At 44.3% G+C, this 23412-nt stretch overlaps 1 pseudogene; it reads left to right on the forward strand.

The window, feature by feature from the left end:
- Nucleotides 1-23412, forward strand: part of LOC125284775 — a 131285-nt pseudogene that overhangs the window by 38670 nt on the left and 69203 nt on the right.

Here is a 23412-nt window from a genome sequence, read left to right on the forward strand (position 1 = left end):
AGTGGGAATAGGTGAAGTGGATAGGCTATACCCCCATACCCCCATGCATCAGCAGTAACTATATGATGATGAATTGGACAGTTTACTGGAGAGGCGTTCCCTCTTTGGGGACTGCATTGGAGTTTCACCCCTGGCTAGTTTTGTTTCGAAAACAGAGAATTCATGTCTCCGTAGAGCACAGTATTGACTTTTAGGTTAAGAGGGTTTTTTTCCCTTCTTGAAGTTTATTTTTTGTGTTGTGGTACTGCGGACATTCTAGTCCATTTGTAACTGATGGCCCATATCACAAGGTTAAAGATCTTCTATTTTGTCTGTCGGTATATAAACACTTTTGATGGTTTTGTACACCGCTTATGCTTGAAGAAGAAATTATGCAGAATGTTATTTACTGAAATGTGCAATGAGGGGGATTAGCAGAATTAAACTTTTTTTCTGCAAGACACTTGAAATATAGTTTAATACAGAGACTCTGAAGCACTATATTGGCTCATACTCCTCTACAGGGTGCCTGTTTTTGAAAATGTCATGTGTTTTTTTTTTCCAAAAGCAAATTGTCCCATGTGTAGCTGAATGATGCAAGTCTGAGATCAAGCTGTGTGTGTATCGCAAATCTGCTTCGCTTACACAAATTTGCTAATGTGCGGCCTTGTAGGGAACGCCATAACACATTGCCATCACAAATTAAACAGGCTGGACAGCTGGCATGTGCACCTTTTGATGTGTTTGAACAGAGTGAGAGGGAGGCCTGGCTACAGTGCTTGTGTCTCTGCGAGTGTGAGGCAGGCCGTCTGCTTTGCCATATCCTGATTCTCTTGTGCTAAATACTTCAACAAGAGCCATGCCGTCCTCAAAGAGGATCAGCTTGTGCATCCAGACCCACTCAACGCAGTTCATCAATTCCTTACATTTGCATTTCGCATGGCGTTAATGGCACAATGGAGCTTGGTAATTATAAGCGAGACTCATTTTGGTCAGTCTTGTTTTCAAGCAAGGTAAGAGCAGGACATTGAACTCATTTTTTCTGTGCAGGTGATTAACAGAAGAAAGAAGTGATTGCGGCGTAAGATTGTCATATCCCTATAACTATTATCTAACATCTTCTCATTTTAAACTTTTAATTATGCTAAATAATTCACTTGCACCTAGTTAGACAGTCAAAGGGTTTCACATAAGCATTTGTAAATGAGCTAACCTGGGTGCTCTGCCAGTTTCCCTGCCTTGTTGGACAGAATGTAGCTTGCAGAGTTGTCAAGCATTCCCTTTGATCTCAAACCTCCATCACAAAATTAACGTGCCTCATTAAAAACGCTGATTGTCACCTTTCTTTCAGTCCCAGCCTCCAGCTAAAATGGATGGTGTTCTTATCTTGTTTTCGCTATCGTCTTCAAAGTTCCTTCGCCTGCACGTGCAAGTATGGGAGTTATTTAGATTATTTTTATGTACAGAATGTGAAGCGGTCCTTGTAATGGAATACAGTAACTATGCTGCTCTGCATTCATCAATCACAACTCTTCCCATTGCCCACTTACATTCTATGTCAGTGCTGACATTCTAATCTCCTCCCTCGCACTCGTGCGCAAGTAATTACTGCTAAACAATTTAATTTGGAATTATAAAGTGATTTCCTGTGCCATTTGCGCGATGATTGCCATCAAACATCAGCCGAACGCAATTACATCACAGACCACTGATGATGTTTATTTGCACAGACCGGGGATTTAATATGCTTTTGTAAAAAAAGTCTTGTCTGAAACTAACTCTTTATACTAGGACTCGTGTGTCACTGAAGGGCCTCGATTCTCGTTCACCTGCCTTGTTGAGGGCCTTTGGAACCTGCGATCTCCAGCCCCTACAACGTAAGAATAGCTCTGGATCTTCTCCAGCCATCCAGTGTCACCCCAGTCTGTCTGCTTTGGTGATCGTGTTTGTGCTGACTAGAGGGCTAAAAGCTCCGCCAAGGCAGATCGAGCACAATCTTGTCTGTGGAAGCTGACACCAACTCCCCCCCCCCAAAAAAACCCCACCCCACCCCACCCTCATCTCCCTGCCCCACCAGGCAAAGCCTCAAATGTCATTGAGCCGAAAGGGACAGCATCCTAAATCCTAGCGAGCCCATTTTCTTTTTAAGATTTGACAGTCCTTAATCTAATTGGCATTATGAAAAGATGTGTGAAAGATATCCCTTAGTCTGTGCTAATCCGTTAAGTGCTACCATTTGCTACCCGATGGCAGTGTGTAACGTTTTTCCTGCAGTTTCTAATCCTTATACTAGGCAGACATGGGAATTGCCACCTTCCATGTGAATGATGGAGCAGGAGAGATAACAGCACCCCCCCCCATCCCCTCTGAATTTGAGAAGTCGTGTCCGCTTCATCCAACGCCGGGAAGCCAATGGACTTCAACTGTGAGCTTTTTTAATTAGTTTATTGAATGCCGTCTCAGAGGAGAGCAGTTGGGGCAGAGTGATGAATAGTCCTGCACTTGTCCTCTGCCCCCTTCAATATAGTTAGAATGTGGGTCACATGTAATAGAAAGGAAGCCAAGCGGAGGGAAGGAGTCAACCTTCTTTTTTTTCTTCTTTTGTCCACTCGGTGGACCGAAAGCCTAGAGCACTTCATCTTCGCATGGCTCGCCGGTAGAAGAGCAGAAAAAGCATCCACTAATGGGGTGAAACTGTCAACGCAAAAGGTCACTCTTGAATGCAAATGTTTGTTGTTGCTGGGCATCCATCACTACGACGACGGAAACTGCAGCACACTCAGACATTTTTAAGGGTGGCAGTGACCACGTCTCCTGGTTTGGTATCGTCTCCTCACAGAAACCCCTTTCCCTTTTGGACTTTGAGTTCAGCATTGAGTCGCCATAACTCTTTGAAACAGTTGTATTGTTGGTGCAGAGGCGAGCAAAATAAAAGTGTGAATAGCTCAGGCATCTTGGTTGGGCCTCACGTCCTGATTTCCTTGTTTGCTTTGGTAATCACCTCCGGGCTTTGTTTTATATTTGAGCGGTTCCACCGTAATGAAGAATTCTTGGCTCACGCTCAGCTTGTGGGATCCGAGATGCTTCGGCTACAAAATGTGCGCCATTTGTTTAGTGGAGCATGAAACATTTATACTAATTCTGTGGCAACGACACAGGACATTAAAGAAATTGTCCCAGCTGCTGCCTCATGTCCCAACAGTTGTTTCCAAGGACTCTTCGGCTGATATGTCCCCTTAGTCGATATATCACTTTGGAGCTATGTATTTTTGCCTCCTCTCTCTCTCTCCTGATTGCTCACTATCTTGTCAGTGTTACCCCCTCAATTTTTCTTAATCCCCCCTCCCTTCCCCTCCACCTTTTCCCTCTTTCTTCCTTCCTCCCTCTCTTTCTCTCTCTCTCTGACTATTCGTTAATTTATTATTGTGCACATGCAGTTTGTCTCTTGCGGCGTTGAACACTGCACATTTGTGCCAACGCGTGCGCCAGCCGTCTGTCTGGTTCTCTGGGAGAGTGCCGCAGCCCTGGGCCTGGGCTTACAATGGGCTCACCTACCGCTGGAGACGACTCATCTTGTCTCGTCTCGTCTCGTCTCTCGCCTCTCGTCTCGTCACTGCCAGCTGGCTCAATCATCCGCAGCCTGCGGGCCCGATCTCATTCGCAGGTAATCTCCAGGCTGAGTGCGACAGGGCAGGTAATTAGTCAAGATGGCGAGAGTGCTTCAGGAGAAGGTGTATCTGTTGGGTTGTACTGTGTGTGTGTGTGTGTGTGTGTGTGTGTGTGTGTGTGTTGGGGTAAGAAGAGCTCATTTGGACATTTCCCCAAACGGGGGACAGACAGTGAAAAGAAAACCAATGAAGCGTTTGATTGTGTTGATTACTGTTGCATCAGATGCTGCAGGATGGTGCTCTTCAATGGTACCATTCCATTAACCACCCCTCTGGACACACACACACACACACACACACACAACACACACCCATCTCTTGGTCCACACCACTGCTACCCTGGGGGTGTGATGGGGTAATATCCAGAAACAGGGTGTTTTATTATCCCGGCACACAGCGTGATCATAAGTGCAAAAACACATTCCTTTGTTTCCCCCATCACTTCAGATGAATGAAGACATCCCTCAGGACAGACCAGATGCTGATGCAAATTACTTTTTTCCCCTTCCCGCACCTGTGTGTGTGTGTGTGTGTGTGTGTGTGTGAGAGAGAAAGTGAGAATGCATAGTGTGTGCGTGTGTGAAGGCAAAAGAAGGGAAGAGGGGAGAGCCTTCTGCTTTTCAAGTCAGCCGCCTACAGGAAGATTTGTATGTGTTGCTGGAGACGAGGCCAGACAGAGGAGGTCGGCGTACCTTAGTCTGCCTCATCCACCACCACCGCCTCAGCAGCAGCAGCAGCGTTCACGCGCTGCCATCCATCCGTCCGCCAGCCAGGCCCCCAAATCGCCGCTTATGCATTAAATCGCTAATGCGCTTGGCAGGCAACGTTAGCCGCACCATCAAAGTGACAAGCGGCAGGAATAAAACACGCGCGTCGTCGGCCCTCCACCAGAGCGCTGGAGAGAACGGCTTCACGAGAACGCTGGGGGAAACGACTTCACGAGAATACAAAGAGGCAGAGGGAGGGGAGCTGGTGAATGGAATTTGTTTTTTTTTGTTTTGTTTTTTTTTTGCTGGTGTTTTTTTGCCAGCTTTTCCTATGTTAGTGCAGTTGTGCAGTGGAGTGGTGTGCATAAGATGAGACGCTGGGGCTTCTCTGAGTGGAAGCATCGTTCTGCCGTGCCCATATCCTTTCAGGCCTCCCATTGAGTGTGTACTGTAGTTAGAGATACATATTATTTCTTCCCCCTCTGGAAGCACGAAAGCAGTCTATCAGCTCGGCTCATCAGGTGGCGTGTCTTTCTTGGCCCAAGTGTAGTTTTGCTCTAGTTTTTGAACCTATATTCTTGATCCTACAACCTTAGTTGGAAGTGTTTTCCTACTTATGCAGCTATTTGGTATGCAGCCTGGGTCTACTGAACTGCTTAAGCAAGCCTAGTGTCTTCTTTCGGAGGCTCACATTCATGTAATTGGCTGCTGTGTGTCTGAAGGATTTTTGTATCCAGCCAAAGCTGGATGCCAAAAAGTGCAGTGAACGTGATGAGGAAAGAATTTTATTGCCTTGAGTGTTCTTATTTCTCATTTACAAGGTGTATTGCAATCCAAAAGGCAGAAGGAATGAGTGTTTGTGTGTTTGTGCGTGTGCGTGTGTGAGAGAGAGAGAGGGAGAGAGTGTGTGTGTGTGTGTGTGTGTGTGTGTGTGTGAGAGAGAGAGAGGGAGAGAGTGTGTGTGTGTGTGTGTGCATGCACAGATCATTATTATTACTCTACTGCTTTCAAGCCTTCTCTTGGCAGATGGAACATTTCACTAAAAATCCAAAGCAGTCTTTAAATGGATGGCAGTTTCGGTTCGGCGACCATAAACTGCATTGAACTGCTTCATGGAATGGCACACAGACGCTTTTCTCTGACAAAAGAACAGCGCCTCGCTGCCTATACCCCCCCACTAATCGAGCTGAGGACCTGGCGCAGGAAGCCCCGAGCGGGAAGCGATATTGCAGCAGCCGAGCGTTGTGGTGGTCTTCTCTTCTCACCTCTCCTCTCCTCGTCTCTCCTCTCCTCTGATTTCCTCTCCTCTTCTCTCCTCTCCTCTCCTCCGATTTCCTCTCCTCTCTTCTTCTCTCCTCTCCTCTTCTCTCTCTCCTCTCCTCTGATTTCCTCTCCTCTTCTCTCCTCTCCTCTTCTTCTCTCTCCTCTTCTCTCCTCTCCTTTCTTCTTCTCTCCTCTCTTCTCCTCTTCTCCTCTCCTCTCCTCTTTCCTTTCCTTTTCCTCTCCTCTCTTCTCCTCTCCGTGTGGAGCCAAAGCAAATTCGAGGGAGGACTTAGAGGGGAGATTGATTTATACTCTGCGGCACATTCGCTGCTCCTTTTCCAAGGGAGTGTGGCCCATCCATAAAACACCGAAAGCGTGAATGTGTGTGTGTGAGTGTGTGTGTGTGTGTGTAAGGGATAAGATGTGGTGCAGGGTTTCTTTTTCCGTCACCAATCTCTTGGCAAGTGTGTGTGTGTGTGTGTGTGTGTGTGTGTGTGTGGGTGTCTGAAAGTGTGCTGCGTTCCTGTGTGACGGGAAATACTACCTCCTCTGAGCTACAATGGGGAATCACAAAAAGAAAAGGAGAAAAGTGTTACTGATTGGCTGGATGTTGGCTTCCGATTAGTGTGTGTGTTTCTGAGTGTGTGTGTGTGTTGGGTGGGAGTGAGGGTGAGGGGCGGGGGGGAGTGTGCTGGCAGGTGTATTGGCAAAGCACCAGGGTGGATTTTGCCACCAATCTCTTGGCGGGTTTGTCCTAGTTTCTCGGGTGTCACTTTGTCCACAGTGATGAGTCGGCATTTTTCTGGTGTGTGTGTGTGTGTGTGTGTGTGTGTGTGTGTGTGTGTGTGTGTGTGTGTGTGTGACTAACTGCTGAGCCTCTCCCGGACAAATCTGTCCTGCAGCAACTGATCCGAGCAAAGCCAATGATGATCTGTCAGTGTGGCCGGGCTGGCGGAGAGGAAGGAGCAGGAGCAGGCAGGAAATGACCGATATGAGTAATGAGTGGAGTAGCCAAAGCAGTCTGGGGAAGACGCCCCAGACGCCATGTGCTCTGGACTGGTCAGCGTGCAGCCAGGCATGTGGAAGTTCTTCACTGCAGGCCTTCTATGTGATTTCCACTGCAGGCCTCCTACAGTATGTGATTTTTCTTTGGCCTTAATATAACAGATTGAAAGTCATGTTAATGGTAAACTAACTTGTGATGGGGAGAATGGTGCCCCTTTCGAGCCGTAGTGGTACCTGTCTATGAAGAACCAAACCTGGAGAATCACATAACAAATTACTTTACTACTAAAAGCGCATTACAATTTTATGCCTCACATTCACCTTCACACACACACACACACACACACACACACACACACACACACACACACACACACACACACACACACCGATGGAGGAGGCTGCCATGTAAGGCACCACCCTGCACATCAGGAGCACAGTGTCCCAGATTGATCTCCAACAAACAGTGTAGAGATTTGACATTTCAGTCAACCTGAGAAGCATGTGGTTGCTTCCAACCTTGTTCTCTTCTATAATTGCTGATGTAAATAATGGAATCCATTTATTGGCGGATGTTGAATATGAGTGTTCGGTAATATTTTCCAATAAACACTCACACACCATTACTTCAGTATGCAGTTACACACTCTAATCAATTGGCATCAAAATAACATGCATCAGAGACAACATGAGCTCGTATTACCATAAAATGACGAATGATTTTGTTTCTGATCTGATTTTTTTTGTGTTTTCTTGTCCTCAGCACAGCATGTCTGTAGGATGAGAGTGGTCCACATTACAGATGCTAGTGGCAAAGGAAGAAACGAAGGCAGTTCCAATAAACCTCTGTAATTACTGATGCAGAACAATTTTCTCTCACGGTTGCCCCTCTAATGGAAATATTCATAGAAGGCGCACCGGCGGGCCAGCGAAGCCTCTGAAGTGAGAGAGCAGCCAGGGCAGCTATTTGCTATCTAAACAAAAACCACACGTGTGGCAGAGAGCCGTTTCTCCTACTTCCACCGTCACAAATTGTGCGTGGCCATGCCATCTGACTACGGAAAATCTGGAAATAATCAGCATGGAGAGAGAGAGAGAGAGAGAGAGAGAGAGAGAGAGAGAGAGAAAATGCATTTCCATGTGCAACAGCTTGGTCAATCGTGTGAGCATATGAGAGAAGATGACTGTAATTTTCCTTGCCTGGTGTTTTGCATGTCATTTGCTTTTGTGCTGACCGATATTCTTTTTCCTCCTCCATTTTTCCCTCTGTGTTCCCTCTTTCTCACATCTATTACTCACTCTCATATGCCCTTCATCACTCACTCACTCACTCACTCACTCCACTCGCTCCCTCCCTCTCACTCACTTTCCTTCTGTTTATTTCCCCCCATCTCTCTCTCCATCTTTTTTTCTTTCACCTTTTCTCTCTGAAGGTTCAACTACAGATCCACCCACTACCTCACGTCCAATGGATTCTACGAGTTTCTCAACTGGTTCGATGAGAGGGCATGGTACCCACTCGGCAGAATAGTCGGGGGCACAGTGAGTATTCACTCCTTGGTTCCATGGCAACATTATTGCCTAACTAAACAAGCCGTAACCACAACAGCGCCTCCAACAATCCTAAACAGACCCACATTTGCTGTTCAGACACATTCATATATAATCATTTGGGCACATCAGCACTGACTGTATTTCCTACAAGCTGCAGCCTCCCCTGCACACACAAGCTCGTAGTGTCTTAGAATTATAAATATGATTGATGGCCTTATCAATAAGACTAGGAGACTGGGTGCACCCTATGTAACCACTCCTCTCTGTCCAACAAAGCAGGGCTGTGTCTCAAACCACCTACTTGCTTACTTCAAATACTTAGTTTAAGTATATAGTATACTGTACATATTAGGACAGTACTAGTCATTAAAAAAATGGGCTCTACGGAAGGATCACAACCACATGTGGTTGTGATTCTTCCATAGAAACCATTTTATATATTTATATATAGTCCAGTCAGGCAAAGCTAGTGTATCTATGTAGCACAGGTCATACACATTGGCACAATACAAGACATGACATATAAGACACACACATTGGTAATATAAGGCAGGATGGAGCAGAGATAGTGTGTCCACCTGCTAAGCGGCCAGCTCGGGTTTGGCCGTTTAGCAGGTACAATGCTGTGAGTCTCTGATGCCTAGGAGAAAACCGTCTGCTAAATAAAATGTTTGCAGTAAAACGGCTGAAAGGCCATAGAATATGGAAATATAAAAAAGGAAGAGTGCATTAAATCAGTGAGTGAGTGAGTCCAGGGTGGTCCAGCTGGGTCTGGTTGCTGTGATCTGTCACCGTCCCCGCCTGTGCCCCTGTCTGCCTGGGGGAACAGATTGGGTCACAACCCCCCTCACCTCACCTCACCTCACCTCCCACACAGAGTCTCCTTGGGGCCAGCTGTCTGCTCTCCAGCAGTCCACTGCCCTGACTGCTGTATAAAATGCAACATTGATTTGCACATTGGGGCCAGTTCCCCAATTTTTTTTTTGTAGCCCTCCTTGCTTTTTGTTCCCCTGTAGTCATTTGGCCAAACCTCTGGCAAAGCACCCCAGTGCAACTTTTTGTCAGCTGGGGAGAAACATTTTCTAGCTCAGGAGTGTTCCCTGTACAGCAGCTGAAGGTAATGCCTCTTTAACCAGATGTGATCACATCAATAACTGACCTCATTGAAAATGCTGCCCCACGCAATGTTTCCCAGAATCCATCTCTCACTAGGTTACTTCAAGGGCACACATGGTATCAGAAAGAAATAAAGATGAAAGATAGTGAACTACGGCATATATTCAGCATATATATATATATTTGATAACCCCAGTGAAATGTCCTTGAAGGCTGTACAGTTGGTGATGTTTTTTTTTGCCCACAAGGTTGCTTTGTAGGTGATTTTGTTTTTGATTGTAAATAGGCTTGGTAGTGGGGCGTCTGTGGGGAACTCCCCTACTTATAGCACTAGAAATGTCTATATACAGTATTCTATAAAGTTCTATATTATATTCAAGTAGTAAAGAACCATTCCTCCTTCTTAAGAGCTACGTACACCGGCAGGGGCGCCACTAGGGTTGTATTCCATAGTACGCACCATACGTGCTTTTGGTAAATGTAGGCTAGCCTCTCCTAATTGAGCCTAAGAAAAACCTTTACAAACTGGAACAGAAAGCCCCTCTTAATCACGTCAACCTACCCATGTCATCCCTTATCAAATAGCCTACTGCATGAAGCGTCTAACTTTTACAACACTGGCTGTAGGTTACGTGGGCTTATAGACACTATTTCACGCTTTGTAAAAGTTCTGGGATGAGGGAGATTTCTCTCCCGGGATTTTTTTAAAATTCTGGTTGCTAAACACACTATTTTAACGCAGTTTGGAAAGGACAGAAATACCTTTACAAAGTAAGCAGCTCTGACTCAAATTAGGTGAACATACCTTATCCGCATTATAACTTCATTGCCCAACCCGCGAAAAAGGGAAAGAAAAGAAACCAATGAGTTTGCGATTTGCGATAGAGAAAAACACAGTTATGGCAACTTAATAACAATAATGATTTGCTCACAACACTCTAAATACATTGTACTGCTGTTTTGGTTGTCCCAAACGTTTAGATGATAGGCAGACCTATGCACAGTCAAGGACTTTTAACACCAGCACCAACCCGACTGGTCATGACGTGCCTTAGCCCCAAAAAGGTTGAGAACCTCTGCTGTACGCATTAACTGAATCCCTGTTACAAACAGCGTTTTATTTTTTAAAATAAGCCTACAGAGGTAAGCAAACAATTCAACATTTTTTTAAACATGTGTAGACCGTGACTAGAGGACAATCTCTCACTGCTATCAGTGTCAGCATCACTGCTAAGAACAGTAGGCCTACGTCTTTTAACGTTAAACCCCTGAAAAATATTAAGCTGCTGCTGTTCATGACTGAATGATTTAGGCTATTATCCTATGAATGAATGGAACGTTGTGTTTTTAAGCGCCATCCAAAGCCACGCCCGAAAACCGTCACAGGTCAATCGTTATCATGTCATGACAATGCTACGTTTTCATATTTAGTCTATAGTCTATGGTTTCCATGCACACCATATTCCGGTTTTATTCAGAATAACGCCAATATTCAGGTTGCACATGAGTCAATAAATATAGGCTAGTTGTCACAGAAGTTTTTTTTTTTTATTGTTGTAGGCTAGATGATTTCACAAATAAAGCCGTGAAAAAATTGTACGCACAGTGCATACAGGATTACGCCTGCCGGCGCCACTGTACACCGGCACCGACATAACTGCAGCACACTCCCCTCTCCACATTAATTCCATTACATTACATTGTTCTCAATGCAACTCCGCACACCAGCAACGCCCTTTGCCGCTGCCGCTGCCACCGCCGCCGTGTAGATTACAATTTCAGTTCTATTTTGTCGGCACCGCTCCATAAAATCCATTGTTCATCCAGTTAAAAACTTGGGCGCTGATGTGAGTGGTAAGTGCACAGTGAACTCATGTCAGCGCCGGTGTACACTGGGTTTTATTCTACAATTCCCCCTGGATTAGTGATGATTCACGTAAATGATTATCTAATCATGAAGAGACAATAGACAGCAGGCCAGAGTGCTGCTATCAGTTTCCCCCCACAGGTGACTCAGGCCTTCAGAGGGTCACTACTCACCTCCCTGGCACTGTCTCAGGCTCGTAATAATAGGCAGACCTGCCATGGCAGATATCCCACGATGCTTTGGGGTTTTTCTTGGGCCAGCAGTTGCTCTGAGACCTCCCTGTTTCCTGAAAGTCAAAGCAGACACTCAGGATAAGAAGTTATAGATTAGCTTCATGTCTGAAATCTGCTGAATGCCTCATTCTCCGATAAGATCGTGTTTTTCTTTTCGAGTCCAGAGTGCACAGATATTTGGATGACTGCCATTCAGTGAGAAGGAATAGACTGCTGTATTGTGGACCATGGGAACCACACGGCGAATCGTATGCATAGCGGATATTCATGTGCAATACCCGCGGAGGAATAACAGCTCTGCTATTTTTTTTGTTTGTGCTGGGTGTCAGCTAAGCTTTTGTTTTTTTTCCCCATCTTATCTTTTCATTTTTTTCTCGTGTTCATTTTTTTTGTTATATAATTAAACATGAACAGAGGCTTACAGTAATACTTACCTAAGCAATCGTGATGATAAACACAATTGAATTTCTCCCTGAGTCAAAAGGAAAGCATAATTCTGCAATAATTCTACCTTCTCTCAACAAGTTTGCTTGAGGCCAGAGAACTAAAAGAGTGAGTGTTAGAGTTTCACTGGCTTGAGTTTGATGATTGGAAAGATTTTGTGTGTGTGTGTGTGTGGGGGTACTGAGTACCTCCAGTCTCCAATCCAAAGATCGCTGTGAGGAGACAGGATTGGATGCCGAATGAGAAGATCTAACCTGATTGTCTGTGTGCGGGATGACCCAGCGATAAAAGTCAAACTAATCTGGAGAACCAAGCGCCCCTCGGGATTCCTGCATCTCTGCAGCAATTTTATTCTCATTTCTGCCTTTTCACACCTGAACAGTCAGTCAGTCAGTCTCTCTCTCTCTCTCTCTCTTGCATGGCACGAGTGCAGTGAATATGAGTGAGACTAAGAGCCGTCTGAAGCTTTCTGAAAACTTCATCTTTTGTTTGTCCTTTGAGTTGCCGTAGTTATTTTCTAATCTACTTGTTGGGTTGTAAAATACTAATACTGACTGATTGTTAGTTCAACAGAGCCTGCACCTAACTCATAGCTGTCAGAGGGATAGTCTCGGTAGCAACAGATTTTACAACCTTAACATGGTGTGAAAGTGCTTTCTGATGTTCGTCTGGAAGAGTGTAGTCTGGTGATTGTGGGTCTCTGCGTTGTGTCGACCTCATGAATGAAGAGTGCCATTGTTCTTTTCTTTAACATTTATTAATTTAGCAGACACTTTTATCCAAAGCGACTTCCATATGTTAACTATATATCAAGGGCTATTATCCCCGGAGCAACTTGAGGTTTGAAAAAACACTGCATTTTGACATCAACATTTCAAAAGGCCATGGCTTTGAAAGTAGTCGGATATAAAGTCCTACTGTAAATGTGAAAATCATTGAATATGGTCAAAAGTGTATGAAAGGGGTAAATGTACTCATCTAATTTGCATAGTATGACGCCACTGGTTGGCAACCACCTTGAATTGTGCACCTTTCAGTAAATTCTGGATGTTGAACATCACAAATGAACAGAACAGTGGGGAAAAAAATCAAATGTAAACCAACATTGGTAAACTATTACTATAACCACAGAGCCCATAAAGTAATAAATCTGGAACTATGTTGGGTGCATAGTATGACGCCACTGGTTGGCAACCACCTTGGATTATGCACCTTTCAGTAAATTCTGGATGTTGAACATCACAAATGAACAGAACAGTGGGGAAAAAAATCAAATGTAAACCAACATTAGTAAACTATTACTATAACCACAGAGCCCATAAAGTAATAAATCTGGAACTATGTTGGGTGACTTTGTAGCTCTAGCCTGACATAGTCATACTCAATTTTAGTCAGAATATGAGTCTGATACTGCTCCATTGGGACGTAATTATGGGGCGTGTTTCAACCGATACAGGGGATGCCTCTGCACTCAATTGGATAGACCTAACCAATCAGAGCAACAAAATAGCTTACCGTGAGGTGTAGGAAGAAAACACACAAACCATCCTTCTTCTCCTATATCCCCTCCGTTTTTAAAAATAATTCTGTTGAACAGTGATATGCTACAAACATGTTAAACAGCTGGGAAAGGCTGTCGCAAATCCCTCGAACAGGTGGCCAATCAGAGATTTCAAACGAACGAGGGAACATGTCACAATGCAACAGCGATGTTTTCCCTTGATGAAAGTGAAACCACGAGTTTTCCCACATCTCAACTTTGGCCAAAGTTTTCAGAAATAATCGTTTTCAGTGATACAACCTCATTAAATAATATGAATTTTCCATATGGGGTCTTAAAAGCCATGTATCCTTCTAGCCACAGCGTTTTTGTTTCAAACATAAGCCTAATCTAAGCGTGCTCAGATGACGTGATAGACCAGGTGCTGTTGCTCACCTGTCGTAAAGCCTGAATTTGATTGGTCCGCCCGATATAGGGCGAGCATACTTCCACCACAATGAAGCAATGCCAGACCGAACTTCCCGACCTCAAATGTTGTGGGCGGGACTAAGTTTGGAATGGCACCCAGGCTATTGTAGCTCTTCAGAGCCCTATTTTTATTACCCCTGCTGTCTGTACCACGTTCATTACAGACACTAAGATCATGTTTACCACGGCCTCCAGCTATTTTGGACAAAGGGTCGAAATAAACATTGTACGCTTAGTGGACACTGTCATGGAAAATGCATAGATGGCTTTGGCTGAAAATCATGGCTGCTTAAACACATTCATAATCCTTAACAATGGTGATGAGCTTAATCTGACCATCCGATTTTTATAATTGACGGGTCACACAATGTGGTTTTTGTAGCACCAAACAGTGTTATGAGATGCTTTAGTTGTGGAACAATTGTTTCTTTCTTGTTCAAAAAAAGTCTAAATCTGATGGTGAGAATGCAGATGCCCATGACAGCCGGTGCCGAGCGGGCGAGTCTGCTACAAATGGGTCCGAGAGAGCCGTGTCTGCAGCAGATAAGCCCACTGTGGCCGGATCTGGACAGGCCTACCCTGAGGCGGTGGAATTCGCAGTGCCTGCTGGAGCTCGTTCTAAGTCTGCAGAGACATCCACTACTGCTTTGTTTGAATGAGCTGAGTTGGGTGGAGGAATCCACCACGGTCGCACCCGAGTGGGCCAAATCCAATGATGAGTCCACTGTGACCGGCCGGGTCTGAGCAGACACAGCTTAGCGCTGAAAAGAACCCGCCGACTAACCCTGAGAGCGTGAGGGCTACAGAAGCCCCAGCAGCTAAGCCTGTGGAGGGGGAAATGGGGTTTGCCAGTGATTCCACCAATTGTGTCTGACCCAACTATTTATGTACTGGGAAAAGAGAATGCGTCTGAATTGTTGCCGGGGGGAGAGTGATCCCTTGGAAGCATCTGCAGCTGCTGGTACATCTTATTCAGGTGGGTTAGTGCACACAAATATAGATGCTGACAGTTATTATGACCGCCGCGCAGCGAAGCGTCGGTCATATAGGTTTAGTCAAATTTTTTATTTTTTTTATTTTTCGCATGTCCAAATTTCCGTCAAGGATTCCCGGGACACTGTAAGACCGGGGTACAGCAAACTTGGTGGGCATGTAACCCCACATGGATAGCATGGAACCATTGTTGTTCATTTTGATCTGTAGCCCCCCCGCTGGACTGGACCCCCCGAAAGGAGGGTAGGGCAGACACAGTTTTCTGTGAATATCTTGAGAACCGTAGGGCCTAGGATGACCAATTTTTTCTGTATGTTTGCCTCCAGGGGTCATCTTAACCCATTCCATGTGCACACATGTGCATAAACAGATACACACGCACACACATACATTCACAGTAATCATTCGTATGACACATACTCACACAGTATACATATGTACGCATTCATGCACATGCACAAACACAGGAACATACGCAGGCACACACACAAGCACACACACACACACACCCCACACACATAAACATAAACATGTACACGCACACATGCACACAAGAATTTCTCAGAATTATTAACAGGCAAGATGGGGGTGGGTTTTTATAAAATGAATTTTACATGTGAAATCTATGAACTAATCATGTTTTGGTACTTGTTGTCTAGCAGATACCAGTGAGAATTGAGTGTGGATAATGCAATTTAGTGAGACAGAATCATATAGGCCTTTTTGCGTGATTTATTTTTGTGTAAAAAAATGTGCTGGACTGGGCGGCGGTCATATTTTGTACCGCTCTGCGGTACATCTAGTTTTCATATGCATTTATGCTCTGACCTCAGGAGCAGAGCAAGTAGATTTCCTGAAAACACTAAGAACTTCAATAAAGAATCGTAACTGTAAGGACGTTTCATTTTAATTTTAGTTTTTCTAGGGGTCGATTTCAATGGTACAAAGGCAAGAATTGATAGAAACCATGCAGAGCCCCATGGAATATCACGTAGCCAGCCCATTAAGGCAAGAGTAACGTAAGATTTCTGTGACATCTGAAGGAATTTACACAAAGCAGAAAGACAGTACACATGGGTGTCTTCCATGGGGGACATTCTATCACTGGCATGGCTTGATCGCCTTAAAGGCCTATTCACACCAAGAGCGATAACGATAACTATAACCATAACGATAAAAAGCGTTCACACTGAACAAAGATAAACAAAGTCTCTCCTTGTGTTAATGAATGTGGCGGTAAAAATTCGATGGGTTCTGATTGGTTATTGGCTTTTTATCGTTCTGAAAATCGTTCTAAAAGTGACCCCCAATGATATTGTTCTTCATGTCATTATCGTTATAGTTTATGTGTGAATGTCGTCATTCATATTAATGAGAGCGATATTTATTTATAGTTATTGTTATCGTTCTTGGTGTGAATGGGCCTTAAGACTTTTACACAACACTTGAATAAATTAAGATCTTGCCCTTGAGATCTACCTAGTTGGTTATTCAGGTCACAGCATGGTTATGTGCAATATCAGTACCACAAATGTGAACTAATTTTGGAACATAATCAGAGCGCAGAAAGAGCTTTATTCCTCAGTCACACTAGTGGGATAAAGTGAAAACTAAAATCCCAAAGACACGCTTATATTACAGAAGATATAACCAGGTCTGTTCTGTTCTTTGCCAATTTGTATAATAATCACCTAGAAGTTGAGGAGGGTTTTTTTTCAGCATCCACCTACAATTCATCAGTTGCAATGTTTGGTGAGGACATATCTGAAGGACTCTTCTCATCCTAACAATGGATTATTCCTACCACTGAAATCAAGAAGACGCCTATGTTGTCACAAAGCCAGAACTGAGAGACTCAGAAGTTTTTATCCCCAGGCCATCCGAACTCTGAACTCACACTATACTGACTTTGCACACATTCACTCCTCAGCACTGACATTTCCCAACTCTGAACTCACACTATACTGACTTTGCACTCATTCATTCCTCAGCACTCATGACCCCCACACACACACACATACTTTTAGCACTTTTACATCCCTCTCCCTATGCTACAGACCTTATTTCATCACACGTATTTTTGATTTCTCCTCCATCTATCTACCCATGTCCTTGATTGCCTAGCCTTTCTGCCCCCCACCCCCACCCCCATCCCCAACACACACACAAAAAACACACACACTTACATCATCACCTCACATACATACAGCACACTGCTTGCTACAGTAAGCCTCCTCTACATATTTGCTGCACACTGCCCCCCCCCCTACACAGCACATTGTCTTCAGGATATTCTCCAACACATATCCTCTACATACTTACAGCACACTGCCCCCAGCTACCCACACACACACTACACACACACACACAGTCACTGCTCCACTCCCCTCCCACCCACACACACATCTGCACTGCACTGTCATCACTCACATACATCATACATACAGTACTCTGCTTGCAATAGTAAGTCCCTTCACCATACTTGCAGTACACTGCCCCCCCTCTCTCCCCTACATACACAGCACATTATTTCATCAGGAAGCTTCTCCAACACACATCCCCAACATACTTACAGCACACTGCTCCCCCCCAATACACAGCACATTGTCTCATGAGGAAGCTTCTCCAACATACATATTGCACACTGCCCTCTCCCCACATACACAGCACACTATCCCATCTCCCTTGTCATCCCCCCAACACACACACCAAGGCCCCTGGCAGTTGGGTTAGCCCCTTGAGCCGTGGATCTGCCCAAGGTTTTTTCCTTAGTAAGGGAGTTTTTCCTTGCCCCTGTTGCTCTTGGGTGCTCCTTGTTGGTGCCCCCCAATCCCAATCCCAAACCTTTCTTATGCAGCCCTTGCCACTTAATCTACTAAACCCCTCTTCTACTGCACTTTTTTACCCTCCGCCCCATAAATGCACAAATAGGCTGACACCAGACATAATTTCACTGCATTTCTTACATCCAGTAACTATATGCATGTGACAATAAACTTCCTTGTATCCTTGTATCCTTGTATATCTTTAGAGGAGCTGTACAAGGCCCAACTGGAGAAAAGGACAGGACGCCTAGTAATGATAGTCTCTCGGATGGATTTTGAATAGAATCTGGCATCACATTACTGTCCACGGAGTACAAAATATTCTCTCAGGCATTAGCCAGCATGTTAAGAAAGGACATGTCAAAGGTCATTCACAAATATACTGTGTGTAATTCATTTTTGATAAGATCAACCTAATTAGCCCATTTTACAAGATTTTTGCCATTGTGTAAACCAACTTCTGCTGGAAACCCTGAGCTGGGCTAGCATGCAGTAGCCAAAAAAGGTTGTGGGTTCTTTTCCTGGCTGCCACTGTTATGCCCTTAATCAAGGCACTTTTGAGTTGCTCCGGGCCGTTGTAATTGTTGACATATGTAAGTCGCTTTGGATAAAAGACTCAGCCAAATGAATAAGTATAACAAATATACACATATACACTACCACGCCCTCATTTTAAAGTTTTATGCCCAACCCCCCTAAATATCATTACTTTGCCATAACATTTTTTATTTTACTCTAACTGTCTGACCTTTCTCTCACTCTTTGCTTCTCTCTTTCTTTCTTTCTTACACTCACAGACACACTCACACAATACTCACATGTGTTCTCACCTCCACTCTTTTCCCCTACACACTGAGTGCTACGGGCAGGAGAGGGCTGTGACAGCCCCCATTAATTGTCCGCAATAATACTGTTGCCCTCCACCACCATCCCACTGGACTCCCCCCATCACCCCAAGACTATTTCAAAGACAGACGAGCCTATATCCGTTAATTTGACAGAACTCACTTCTCTTCTCCCAGGCCCCTCTGTCTCTCACTCACTCTCTTCCACTTTCTCTTTCCTCTCACTCCATCTTTATCTCTCTCTCTCTCCCTCTCTCTCTTTCTCTCTCTGGACCCCGTCGGGGGAAGACACAACCTGTCTCCTCTCTGCTCCAAAGGCATAGATAACCACGGCGCACTGAATTAATGTGACACTCCCACAATACTCCCTCTGTCAGCCTAATAATAAACTCGTCTTTGTTAGGGCACAGGAGTCCGAGCTGTCCCATTATTCTCCGTCATCAGGCAGCCTGTGGGGTGAGACATGAAACCCGTTTAGAGGGCAGCTCGCCTAGAAGAAAAGAGAAACTAAAACGAAAAAAAATAATGAAGAATACTAAATCTATCTGATCCCTCCAAAGGCGATTTTGAGGTTGGTATAGCGACATTATTAATGGGGCAGGCTAATTTGAGGTAGCAGGCGTGCTGATGCACTTGTTAAAAGTCTGGACTGTCGGCGACATGCCCAAGGAAGCCAAATGGTGCAGACCTGTCAGACGCATGTCTGCAAAATTGCCTCTGCTGAGTCGAACATAAAATCAAACTTTAATTGGGCTCTTTTCGGTGCCTAGCAAGCTCTATTCCCTGGCTATGAATAAGACATGGCTTTGATCTAGTTGGGCAACTGAACATCACTCAGAATTGCCCTGTCAGTGTTTGCGATGCGTCCATTCAAAGCCCTGGGATGTTGTTTTTCGAATGCATTGTTATTAGTGCCTCCATGCAGTTTTATGTTGCTGTGTTAAGTCTATTGTCACTCCATAAAAAAAGCATTTATGCCGTTTTCTTTATTCCACTGAAGTTTATTGCTTATGTGAGAGATTAACAATTGTTTTCTCTGCAGCACCCCATTCAGATCCTCTCCATGCAGTCAATTTAGGACATGAAAATGGAAATTATCTCAACTAGCGCAAAGACCATATTACACTTTTTTGTTTTCTTCCCCCTTCGCTCAAACATTGTTTTTTTCCCAAGTCCATTGTCTCAATGACATTCTGCTCACATTCTTGCAGTACAGACTTTAAACCATCATTGCCTAACCTCGTACATGCAGAGTCCATCTGTTGAATAAATGCATAGCTGCATGCATACATTTCCATAATGAACACGGAGTTTGGCTGTTTGGAAGACTTCACCCCACAGCGGGGTCATTGTTTGTAGGGAAAGAAGAGCAGTGATGTAGGCAACCTCTCGAGATCTGAATGACTGTCCAGGCTGGGGTTGTTAAGGGTCATTACCTGTAGAGAGAGAGAGAGAGAGAGAGAGAGACAGTCAACTTGTATACTTTCTAACAAAAACAATTCAGTTTAAGTCAGTGCCTGAAAGGATGAAATGTGATTTTATTTTAGCTCTTTCTTTTCCTGTTGTTTTTTGCCTTTCATGGAATATAGGGTAAAATTCCATCCCAACCGTTTGGCGAGACACGGCAGGTGAAAACATCGTTTTTTCATGCGCTGGTCAATTTCGAGATTTTGGGCTAATTTGCTACCTTAGCATGTATTCTTTCACACTACTACAACAACAAAGCCCGATTTACACATTTAGGTGTTTATTTCATTACATTTTGTCTACTCGCGCCTGTATATTTCTCCTAAATTCACCAAAAGTTAGTCTTCTAACATGTTATGCTCTACCGCGACCGTGATACAAAACATAACATTTGTAGTACCGTTGGAAAGCTCTGTTTTTCCTGCACGACGTTGTGCTATCCAAATATGGACACTTCCTTTGTAACCGCAACCAAAGTTCAAAGGCGAGTCTAGGCTGAGAACGGAATCTCTTTGCTGTGTTCTGTGCTCTCTGCTGATTCGTTTGATTCCCGCCCCGTGGTCCCTTCCAGATCCCACCCTGACTCTCTCTCCCACTCGCTTCCTGTCATTCTCCACTGTCCTGTCATAAAAAAAGAAGTGGGTTACAGTGGGTTAGCCAGTTTATAGCTAAACGGGAGCTATAGACCCTTTCAACGGCATAAACAAACAGGTGCATTCCTAAGGCATTTCCAGTGGCACAGTTAACTAATCTTAAGCTAATGGGAACTTTGGGACAAACAAAAATGTAAAAACTGTTTTAGGACCCTGTCATACACCTAGCACAACGTGGCGCAAAGTGCAACACAAGGCACTTGTGCATATCTTACACCTAGTAAGGTTTTTTCGCCATCACTCCACTTTTATTAAATCTTGTACCCAGGCGTGTGGAATAAGGTGTAGTCTGGTGCATGATCCAAAAATTGCAATCTTACACGTAACCCCTTATCAGTCAGTAGTGAAAGTAAATATGGTAACTGTGTAGAACTGTTTTGCCGTTGACTATGACCATGGTGAAGTTAGTTTCACTTTACCTTTGAATTCATATAGGCAAGTGCAGAATGCATGTAGTCACAAACAGGTTTCAGTAAAGCAAGGCTTAGTGGAATCCCTGTGTTTCATATACAGTCTTGCAATGCAAGCAGATTCCTTCAAATGCGCCACTGACAGGCAAAATACAGATGTGCTGTTTGAAGTTGTGCTGCTTGCTGTTAAAGGGAATGACAGATGTCACTCTCATATTACACCCAAAACACACCCAGAAGCAGAAGAACAACCCTTTTGAACAATGCGCCCAATGTTTGATAACAAAATAACCCCGAATGTGGACTGGACACACCCCTAAATGTATTTAAGCTTTTTGCCACTGACATGCATTGCATTTCATATAGCCAAGAGAGGGGCCTTAAAGTCGACATTTTGATTTGATTTATTTAAACTCGAAAAATCATTGAGGGCTTTTCCCTAATTTAAAATGTTTTATTGAAATGTTTTATACATATTTTATTTCAAAGTATCTACGTTGGTTTTTAACATTTCAACCTGAAAACTTCTAAGAACAGGGAGCTATAGGCAAACTGATGTAACCTAGTTTCAGTCATTATACCTACTACCTGCCTGCAAAGCTCTCTCTGGGAACCTGTTTCCTCACACTCCTCTACATAAGATTCTACTAAAGCACGCAAGTCACATTTCCATTTAGAATGGTGGGGTGGACCCATATTGAAAGAGTCATTTTACAACCCATGTGGTTGTGTATGTTTCAGTTTGGTATGAAGCCAACAGGATGTATGCCTTTTTATAATGCTATTTCTAGTGTTCTCTCTAGGAAAAAGAAGGCAAAGTAATTGATTTTTAGGTTGGTAATGTAGGCCCAGCTCTAGGGATTACTCCATGTGTAACACTGAATGCCTGCATTCTGTATAATTTCCACATAAATGGACATGTTAATATTCATTCTCAGACAACCATGAAGAAATGTGCACTCAATAGGGCTGGGAAAGGCAGCATTACTGAAAAACATTTAAACCGACTTTTCAACCTATCATGAAGGGTTAGGCTCTGCGGCCTTTTAGTAAAAGCACAAGGAAGTTAGGGGTGAATGTTGTCTAAAAAAAATAACCTACAGGCTTATCCTTGGCGCTGTTTGCTTTTCATTGCATATTAAAATATCTGTCTGCAAACAACTGCCCCTATGTAGGTGGAGGTTAGGGCCCGTGCTTACCAACCAACCAACAGGCATTTATTGGAGTTAACAGTGCAGTTTGCTATTTGACACACTTGTAGGCCATGTTGTCAATTAGTTGTCTTCAGACTGTGAACTCTCAGCATGTCTCAGCTCTCCACACCTCTGACACTGACACCACTAACTGGTCAAACACTTGAGAAAACACATCCTTTCATTGCTCTCACTTGCACATTGTCAGATTCTTTGACGGAAGATTTAGTACATTTTGTTGACTCTCAAAAGTTTTCCTACAGTATCTTGGTTGTTCTTCCATTATAAGAGGCTTTGGATAACAGCTTAAAAAAAAAAAAAAAAAACCTTGTGATTCCCACAGTGAAACTGCTATTGAATGCATGGTCATACACCAACCGCAATGCCTTCACGGGCCTTTCAGCCTGGGAGATGGCCAATGTCTGAACAAGGGGCCGTGGACCACTGACAGAGAGCCCCTGTACTTCATGTCTACTAATGTGGTGTAATGTAGTGTGATACCGCAGTTTCAACTAATGCAATTAGCTAATGGCAAAGGCTGCAATTAGTCATGCATCTTGTAACTCTGTCCCACTAGTTAATCTTGTCACATCTATGATGTATATATTTGTGTCATCCTCAATGTTAAACAGACAGTAAAGATCACCTAATATGAATGCTGTGCTTCTCATGCACTAGGCATGCTCAGCAATCAGAAATGGACCAACTTAGAGCAACATTTGGTATATCGAACTGAAGGTTGACTTTCAAAAATGGTATATCATATATACAGTAATGGAACAAATCAAATCACAATATCTGTCAGCAAAAGCACTTGACAATTAGCTATTTTCCCCAAATTGTGCAGTCCTAATGTCCCTCCTCTTCTCTCCTGACCTCTCTGTCCCTCGCTCTCCCCCTGGTCGTGCCCTGCAGGTGTATCCAGGTCTGATGGTGACGGCCGGCCTCATCCACTACGTGCTGAACCTCCTGCACATGACGGTGCACATTCGCGACGTGTGCGTGTTCCTGGCGCCGGTGTTCAGCGGCCTGACAGCCATCTCCACATTCCTGCTGACGCGGGAGCTGTGGAACCAGGGGGCAGGGCTGCTGGCTGCCTGCTTCATCGCCATCGTGCCCGGCTATATCTCCCGCTCCGTGGCAGGGTCCTTCGACAACGAGGGCATCGCCATCTTCGCCCTGCAGTTCACCTACTACTTATGGGTGAGCGTGCATCTGGGA

This window comes from Alosa alosa, chromosome 20 (genome assembly GCF_017589495.1).
Source record: "Alosa alosa isolate M-15738 ecotype Scorff River chromosome 20, AALO_Geno_1.1, whole genome shotgun sequence".
NCBI lineage: Eukaryota > Metazoa > Chordata > Actinopteri > Clupeiformes > Clupeidae > Alosa > Alosa alosa.